Source organism: Lepidochelys kempii, chromosome 26 (genome assembly GCF_965140285.1).
Source record: "Lepidochelys kempii isolate rLepKem1 chromosome 26, rLepKem1.hap1, whole genome shotgun sequence".
Classification (NCBI taxonomy): domain Eukaryota; kingdom Metazoa; phylum Chordata; order Testudines; family Cheloniidae; genus Lepidochelys; species Lepidochelys kempii.
This window is the reverse complement of record NC_136405.1, coordinates 2,232,720-2,242,612: the sequence shown is the minus strand read 5'-3', so window position 1 is coordinate 2,242,612 and position 9,893 is coordinate 2,232,720.

Genomic DNA, 9,893 nt, shown 5'->3' with positions numbered 1-9,893 from the left:
TGCTTGAGCAGAGCTAGCCTGTGTCTGTCTGCCCGTGCTGAGAAGCACCCTCCCAGCTGCAGTGTAGACATACCCCAAGTTAGTTACAGCTCAGGCTCCTTACGCCACTGAGAGTCCAGGGGATGAAGAGTTGTTTGAACCTTTAAAAGAGAATGGAAGGTGAGACTTTCCCTAAAGTGTCTCTTTCAGATCAGCTACAGGACACCAGCTCCATTGCAGGTGAGAGGGAGCGGAATTGTCTCCTATTCCGATTACTGTGTGCCCGTTTGGCATCTGCACGCACGAGCTGGGCTAGATACCCATTGCACGGGTAAATGGCCAACTGGATCATGCACATGCAAAGCAGGTGAGCAGCTGCACACATATAAATGCACATGGCTCACCGGCCTCGATTCCCAACCCAGTAAGTTATCTCCTTCCTGAGCCTGGTTAGAGTTTGGACAGCAAACAGCTCTGCCAAATCAATCCGTGGCGGTCACAGGGAAACGAGTTAGGGCCGATGCACCATCCTGGCAGCATGGCAGGGGAGGCATTCCAGAGAGCTCTTGACAGTGGTTTATCATGCCTCACCTTACAGCATGGGCTTTGAAATCAGCAAGAGAGAGATGGTGGAGTCATCGTGAGACTATTTCAATCATAAAGCGTCCACGTCCCTAAAGCGCTTATGAGAGGCCCGGGGGGGAGGGGTGGTATAGTGGATAGGGTGCTACACTGGGACTCAGGAGACCTGGGTTCTAATTCTTCCCACTGACCTGCAATGTGAGCTTGGGCAAGTCATTTTCCTTCCTACCCTTTGTGCCTTGTCTGTTTAGGGGTAAGCCCTTTGAGGTAGCAGCTGTTTCTCAGCGTGAGTCTATGCAGCACCCAGCACAACTGAGCCCTGAGATCAGCTGGGGCTTCTAGGCACTACTGTCAGATAATACCACTGGCCCCTGGTCTGATATGACAGGGTAGTTACAAAATTGTCATGCAAATGTATGAGGCCCAAACCTCTTCACGCCCCCCGACCTCCGGCCCTGACAGCGACAAGAACAGAAATGACAGGTTTCAGAGTAGCAGCCGTGTTAGTCTGTATCCGCAAAAAGAACAGGAGGACTAGTGGCACCTTAGAGACTAACCAATTTATTTGAGCATGAGCTTTCGTGAGCTACAGCTCACTTCATCGGATGCATTCAGTGGAAAATGCATCCGATGAAGTGAGCTGTAGCCCATGAAAGCTTATGCTCAAATAAATTGGTTAGTCTCTAAGGTGCCACTAGTACTCCTAAGAACAGAAATGCAACCCTTAATCTCCCTGCCAAACCGCTGAGATGCGCCCAGGCAGGGGGGTGAGAGGAGGGCTGCCGGGCTGAGCTAGGGAGCAAGACCTTCAGAGTCACTTCAGCATGGGCTGCGCGTCTGTAAAAATCTTAAAGGCTGGTGTGAGAGTGCTGCATACGACTGCCCTGCCCTCCCAGGGGCACTGCCAGGAACAAGCAGAGGCAGTGGTGACAGGGGCTTCCCAAACATTCCCAAGGAGAATCCCCAGAAGAGGAAATCCCATCCTGGGGCTGGATTCCTTTCCCTGTGTGCCTTTCTCTGCCAGTTCAAACGTACGATCCACATAGTCCACAGACCTCCCTGGCACAGCAATATCCATCTAAGCCTGAAGACTAATACAATTTCCTTCCAGCAATCTGTTGCTAATTCCAGTCCCATGCTCCTGACTGTTCTGCATAGCACACAAATGATGAGAGTCTGCTCCAATGAGCAGTTCTGTTTCCAGGCATGGCAAAATCCCTCCTTGTGAGCTTTTCTCCTCCTCTCTCCTCTCCCTCTTGCTATTTTCTCAGCCTGCTCAGGAATACAGAGCGTTGATCTGTAATTTCCTTGCTGACTACATCTCTCACCTTAATTGTGAGTCGCCTCTGCTACAGTTTCCATTTAGCATTTGTCATTCCTTTCATCAGGCCTAACGTCTTGCCTCATCTAAATTGCTGCAATACCCCCAGCGTTCTCAGCCTGTCATTTCAAGGGGCTAATTTTCCTAGTAATCAAGCATCCCGGTGAGTTTCTTGTCTAAGTGAAAGGTACGGTTATATTCTAGGAGAATGGGTGGCAGAGGAAAGGAACGGATGCAATGCAAAGCCAGAACAAGCCAGGAAGTACTCCATTGCATGGCACATTGCACCAGCCTTTTATGGAGGCTTAAGCAATCTGCCACATAGCCAGCCTCATCTTAAAGAGCTCCAGTTAAATGAGACCCATACAGTCAGTCATTCTAAGACCACCTTCAAGAATGATGAGATTGAGTGTTCATAAGTGTCTTCCCCTGCCTCAGCTAACATACGTTAATAGTTTGGTCTGCCTGAGTAAGGAGCCAGATTTTCTGCTAAATCCTTGCTTATAAAATAGTGCTGGTCCCGGCCAGTCTCGGCTTCCTCAAGGGTCTGTGGGTATGCACGAGAGGGGGCAAACAAATTCATTGCAAAATCCAAAACTGGTCACAATTCAGCGCGTTTGCATTACGTTACAGATGCAGAGTGAGGCCTGGTGCCGCCAGTGGGTCCAGTCCACTGCTCCCTGCAGCGGTTAGCAGGACTCCTTCAGCTGCAATTCTACGTGGGGGTGTTAGGGCAGGTGGGAAGGTGCCAGCCTGACAGCCACGGAGACTGAAGGCCTCTCCATAGTCACAGGCCAGACAGCACAGTGCAAAGCTTCCCTTGCTGCCTCTCAGTGAGAACAAAGGGCAGGGGGATGCCTTTGACAGGCTAACGCTGCTCACGCTGGCTCTAGAAGAGCTCATGGGAATGGCTGTCCAGAGCTCACGCAGCACTTCAGAGACAAGGGCCCAGAAGCGGGTGACAATGACCCAGCCTGTCCCCGGTCAGTGCAGCAGGCCATGTGCTCTTGAGCACCATGTCTCATAGGCCTATCTCCCCCCGAGGCCACCGTTTGCCTAGGAAGGGCAGCTCCCTGCAAGACACCTGTGTGCTCATGTGATCTCCCAATAACGTGCATCTCTCCCATGTAGCCCCCTTCAATCTAAAGCTGCTTAATTCAGAATCCTCTTTGACAGGACCACATAGTGTGAGCTTTGGAGAGTGCAAAGGAGACGCCTTGCTGCACTGACAGAAGGATTTACTACCGCAGCCAGGCAGAATATGAATGGGCTTCTCGGAACAATCAAACCAAGAGAGAAGTAGCTTGCTGGGACATAACACTAGGCCTGTTTGTGCCTATGCCACAGCCTGTGAGGTGTAATTTGCTGACATGACCCCTTTCCGTCCACAGAACCTTGTGAGTTCTGTTCCCTCGTCTCAGTGCTCATGTCCTTAATGGACGTTCCCTGGCAGAGCATGCTGAGGTCCTGATTCTTCAGAAGCGGCCCAACTTAGCTTCCAGTCTGATGCCTGCTTTTCTGAGTGCAAAGAATTGCAGCATGTTATAAACTATGCTCAGCTCCCAGACAGGGAGTTATAAAGTGTTCCTGAAATTATTTGAAGGCACAAACTTGAGTTCTTATAGCAGAGACCTCTTACTTAAATCAGGCCCTAGACACACATTGCATTAGGTCATGAAAGGGCTTCTGAACCCACCAGGCCCTGAGTATTTATCCCACATTTTCTAACAATTAATAAGATTTTACATTTCCCTAGGGCCGTGCACCCAGAATAACTCCAGTGTGCTTTACAGCTGGATGCAAACATCACTTCTCTTATTCATGAAGTGCAGCCCCACCTGCGGTGGAATACCGTAACTAGTGAACAGTGTACAGCAACTCTGCACAATGGGTTGGGGCAAGATGTAAAGAAGAATCTCATCTCCAATTGACAGTGCAGGGAGCATGTGCTGGCCTGCAATTAACTGAGCTGAATTTGGCCAGAATCATAGATTTTAGGCTAGAAGGGACCACTGAGATTATCCAGCCTGACCTGCATAACACAGGCCATAGAACTTCCCTAAAATATTTCCCGTTTGAATTACGGCAGATCTTTTAGAAAAACATCCCATCTTGATTTTAAAAAGTCCAGTGATGGAGAATTCACCACAGCCCTTGGTAAGCTGTCCAAATGGTTAATTACCCTCACTGTTAAAAATAATGTACACCTTATTTCCAGCCTGGTAGCTTCAATTTCCAACCATTGGAACATGTTATACATTTGTCTGCCACACTGAAGAGCCCTCTATTATCAAATTTCTGTTCCCCATGCAGGCACTGACAAGTTGTGATCAAGTCACCCCTTAACCTTCTCCTTTGTAAGCTCTTTGGATCTATCTCTATAAGACATGTTTTCCAATCCTCCTTCAATCATTCTCTTGGCTTTCTCTGGACCGTTTCCAATTTATCAACATCCTTCCTGAATTGTTGACACCAGAACTGGACGCAGCACTCCAGTAGCCATCAGATCTGTGCCAAATACAGAGGTATATAACTCCCCTACTCCTACTTGAGATTCCTCTGTTTACGAGTCTAAGGATCATATTAGCCCTTTTGGCCACAGCGTTGCTCTGACGAAGTGGGTATTCACCCACGAAAGCTTATGCTCCAATACGTCTGTTAGTCTATAAGGTGCCACAGGACTCTTTGCAGCATTGCTCTGGGAGCTCGTGTTCAGCTGATTACCCACCAGGATCTCCAAGTCTTTTTCAGAGTCTTACTTCCCCGGGTAGAGTCCCCCATCCTGTAAGTATGGCCCACAGTCTTTGTTCCTGGATATATAACATTACATTTAGCCATTTTAAAATACATATTGTTTGCTTGTGCCCTGCTTACTAAGTGATCTAGGTTAACACCTTTCTCTATGAAAAGGGCCATTGCATCTTTAATGACCTTGGTTTCATATCCCCTTCAAAAGATGCCTCCCGCAGCTCCATTCTCTTCTGTTCCTGTTCTAATGTTGCACTCTTCATCACCACATCTGAGCATCTATCAGGCTGGCATGGGGAAAGTGACTCCCTACTGAGACCAGCTCCGCCAGGGGAAGGTAACTTCCCACTGAACCCAGCTCAGCATGGCTCTTCTTGGCTCACCAGAAGGCAACTTCTTTACTGCTTGTTGCTTTCAGTCCACTAGGGTTCCAGACCAAGTGTTTGCTTGCATTACGTAATTCACTACTAGACGTCTCTGTGCTATATGGAGTTTCAAACAGCATGTGGTCCCTGATAAGCAAGAGACACAAAGCTGGAGCTGCATATGGGTCTGTACTTTGTGGTTGTCTTTAATAAATTTGCCCTGCTTAAAATGGACAGTGATGACACGTATCATGACATTACATACAGCCTTTGCCTCCCCTGGATCGCACCAAGCTTCACCCCCCTGAAGCCTGATTACTTGGGCTTTATGTAGGTGAAGTACTTTGCACCTCTGACCCATATATAAAGGTTCCTTAGCTGCATACACATTTTGATTGTCTATCTGGATTATTCGGGACTGTAAGAGTCAGTTAGAAGGCAGAACTTGCGGCTTTCACTTCCCCATTTATTATTTTGCAGGTTTAGTTGCCAGAGTCAGGCTAAATGTATATTTGTTAATTCCTGGCTAATTTTCATTTGCACCCATGTTTTCCTCCCATATCAAAGCTTTGGAAATGAAGCCTGGCACCCAAGTATTTCTTGTTCCTTGTACTCATTAATCTTAGAAGACACATGGAATCAGTAGAATGTTAATGCTCCCAAGGAAATATGCTTGTTTGGCTATGGGGAGGGGGAACCTTTTATAACATTGGGATTTTGGGGCAGTCTGAATAAGTAGAGTCAATTTATATAAACTGGCATAATTTCCTAATGAGAAATGTGATCTAATTAAAAGCAGAAAGCTAAGTAAACAGCAATTTGTTAGAGCCTTGCCTCGCTTTCTTTCGTATGGAAGTAGATGGCTGATTAACCCACCCACATAGATAATTTCCTGTGATTACAGCCTACTACAAAGGAGTATTGTTGGGTGCTGATACAGTATTTGTGTAAAACAAAACCCAGGGACAGGCTGCAAAATTGATGAGGAGAGGAGTGTTTGTGGGAAAGGAAAACAGAATGAAAAACTTGGATTCTTGAGTCTGGAAATTAAAAGAATAAAAGGGAATAAAAATGTCTGAGTTAATGAACGGGCTAGAGAAAGCCAGTTGGCTGCTTCTGTTCCCTTCACCGCATGGGACTTTGCGGTAATGAAACAGGACTGAGACTCCTGGATTCTTAACCTGGCCTCCCTGACCAAATCTCTGTGTCACCTTGAACAAGGCAATTCACCTCTCTGGCTAAAGTTTTCCCCATCTGTACAAAGAGGATGATACTTACCTACTTCGCAAGAGGAGTGGTTGTCAAGGATTAATTCCACTGTAAATTGCAACACACCTTAATAGCCCCAGACAAAAAGTACTAGACAAGGGCAAAGTGTGATTCTTGATGCTAGTGCCAGAGGGCGCAAGATGAAATTAAGATGCAACAAGTTTAGATCACTAAGCGGAAAAGCTTCTTTAGGCATGGTACATAGTGAACCCGTGGAACTCACTGACACAGGATATTACTAAATAGCTTAATAAGATTCAAAAAGGATTAGACACATACATGGTTAAGAATGGCACCTAAAGCTCCAGTGACTGCTACAAGGGTTGAGCAATCTTCATGTTTCACAGAACAGGCTGGCCACCATGAGGATCAGGAAGGAATTCCCCTTATTGTTCTGTTGTTCAAGTGCACTGGGGTTTTGCTTCTAGTGAAGCATCTGGTAACAGTTACCATATTAGATGGATCATTGATCTGTTCAAGGACAGCAGTTCCTATCTTCCCATTATACAAACAAAGCCAATGTTACCTGAGCATATGACTTAAAATGACTTAAAAAAGGAGGAAGGATTGATTTGTGGCTAAGGCGCTGGTCTGTGACTCAGGAGATGTGGGTTCTGTTCCCAGCTCAGCCCCAAGTTGCCTTTGTGACCTCAGGCAAGTCACTTACTGCCTCTGTGCTCCATCTGTAAAATGGGGAAAACAATTCCTCCTTCCTCTCACCCTTTGTCTGTTTAGCCTGCAAGCTCTGGGGCAAGGACTGTCTCTCACTACAGCACCTTACACAACAGGGTCCTGGTGTTGGCTGGAGCATTAATGTGCTCCTGGAACACAGATATAACCATAAGTTTCAGAGTAGCAGCCGTGTTAGTCGGTATCCACAAAAAGAAAAGGAGGACTTGTGGCACCTTAGAGACTAACCAATTTATTTGAGCATAAGCTTTTGTGAGCTACAGCTCACTTCATCGGATAAATGTTTGGCCTGTAAGGCCTGTCTCCAGCAGTTCTGTCTAAAAATTGGCAGGTGACATGTGGCTATGCCATGCTGGATGGAGTCAGGAATCCCCTCTCTGGGCAGTGAGCTTTATTTACAAAGAGCTATTGATGTGTTCCTGCCTAGGGTCTTGTTTTTCTTGCTGTCTGACTGTCGAGCCCAAAGTGCCATCTGTGAGATTTGTTCTCTACTTAGCCATGACTCGACACGTACAGTTGAGGGCAGGCAGAAGCTCTGTACTGTACACTTTATCTTCTGCAGCCTTCTCTCTTTCAGAAGGACTGGTTCTTAACGGCTTATGCGTTTTCTGCCACATGGCAGCACAGGACTAGTTTACAAACCGCACGACAGGTTTAATGAAAACAGGAGTTTGGTACGTTTGATCTAATGCGAACAGAGAACACTGCAATAAACAGGGGATAGTTTCCCAATGCCCCATGTGGAATTTCCCTGTTTCAGATGCAGCGCACAGGCCCACAGCTGATGCAATAGGCTTGTTTTATGTAAAGACTCTTAGTACTGCATTGGTAATCGGAATGAAAATTGCTGTTATGCTTCAAAGCGTAGAAACCTAAAAGACATTCCAAGATTCTTTTTAAACCTATTCCATCTAAAGGATCAATTCCATATAAAAATAACAAGAAGACAGGAATTGCCAGATGGGATCAGACCAGGTCTGTCTAGCTAGTACCCTGTCTCCCACAGCGGGAAGCCCCAGATACCTCGGAGGAAGGTGCCAGACCCCTGCAGTAGCAGCGATGGGATAACCCACCCTTGGGAAAGTCGCTTTCTGACTCACTGGACTTAGGCTCTTCCATCCATGAATCTGTTTAGTTTGAAGCAGACTCGGGGTGGGGGAAGTTTTATCACCTTGCTTTGATTTTTCAGACTTTGGGCCTGATTCGTCACTCTTACATCACCATTTGCCTCTGTGCAGTGTGAGAGTAAAAGGCTCCCCCCAGTGGGAGTGGAGACATCTGACTTCATAGCATTTTACATTCACACTGGACTGCTGCAAATGACCGCACAGGGTGCAAGGCAATGGCGAATCATGGCCCCAGAATTCAGTGGATTTTGAACTTCTGTGTACTGAATCGATGGGCCCAACTCGCACCAGTATCAGCGCTGCAGATTCCCACCTCTTCCAGGGTATTCCATGGAACAGAGTCCACCCCACATTCCCTACTGGCCTGTGTTGCCCTTTAAGCACCCTCTGTACACTCCCAAATTCCTCCAGGCCACCGAGACCAAAGAGGGGACATGTGACAGGCTGAGAAGTTCATGTACCAGAATATCATCCATGCCAGCCTCCAGAGGCCTGGATTTAACCAACTACTTCCTGCACTGAGAATTGCACAGAGAGATTCCCCCTGTTGGAGCCAAGAGAAGGTTACTGAGCAGACTGAATACTTGACAGAGAATTCCCTGGCAAAGACAGTGAGCACCTGCATGTGTGAGCACATCCTGGGACAGAGCCCTGCAGCACATCTGAACGACACTGGCTACCACGAGCACATCACACCTGTCCTCCACACCCTACACTGGCTTCCCATAGAACGTGGAGACAAGTTTGAGGTCATTATCTTCAAGGCTCTCCGTGGCATGAACTCCTCCAGGAACTCAGGACCATCCCAGCTCTCCCTACCTTCCACGTCAAGTGCAAGGCATGTCTTTAAGCTGCCATCTCTAACACATACCTAGCAACCTGTGCATGTAGATATAAAAGAAAGAAATCTAGAACTAGACACTCCCCTGCACACACTTCTCCCCCTGGTGAGAGCAGAAGAGGAACAGTCCTGTCGCTTACTGCACGTCAGGAAGGCATTCCGATCCCATGGTGATGAGCACAGAACAAGTACCCATATAGAACAGAACAGACCAATCTGCTCTGTTCCCTGCCTTTCCCAGCATCCCTGCTCATTGAGTTTCAGGAGGCACAACTGCTGCTTTGAGGCTGGGCTCAGAATCCACAGGGAGCATTTAAAAAATCGAAGAGAACACCAGCTTGAAGGCTCATCCTCTCGCTGGCACCTGCGAACTCCCTGCTAGTCTATGCTGTGTAAACACCAGACTAAGTCTTCCTGGACACCTGCTAACTGAGGCAGTTCTCCTCTAGCGTGGTTCAGGTAAGGGGGGTGTGATCTGTAGGTTCTGAGGGGCTCCCCCCCCCCATTAGCATTCAGAACTCGCTGAGCATTGCGTCCAGGGTTGGTCAGTTCAACGGCAGGCACTTCTGCTTTTTACTTATTCATCTCTAGGTAGGACCAGAGAGGATCTAGCGCTGCAAATGCTGACCAAGGAATGGCTTTAAAAGGACTCACTTTTTATTGCTCGGAACAAAAATATATACATACAGGACCTGATCGTCAGTGGCAGTGAGCTCTCCCAACCCCCAGTGACCTTGGAAAGGGGAGGCCACGGACCAGCGTGTCTGTAAAATCAGCCCCCGTGATACAGACAGGGCTGGATTTTCAAAAGACCTCTAGCTCCCGGTGTTTGCAGGCCGCTGAGCACTTTCTTGACCACCCGGCACTCATTTGGATGCCTAAATGGGAGCTGTGAGCTCTGAGCAATTCTGAAAATCTGTCCCAGAAACGATCCACTACAGGTATGAATGGGACGTAAACCATGGGTAACC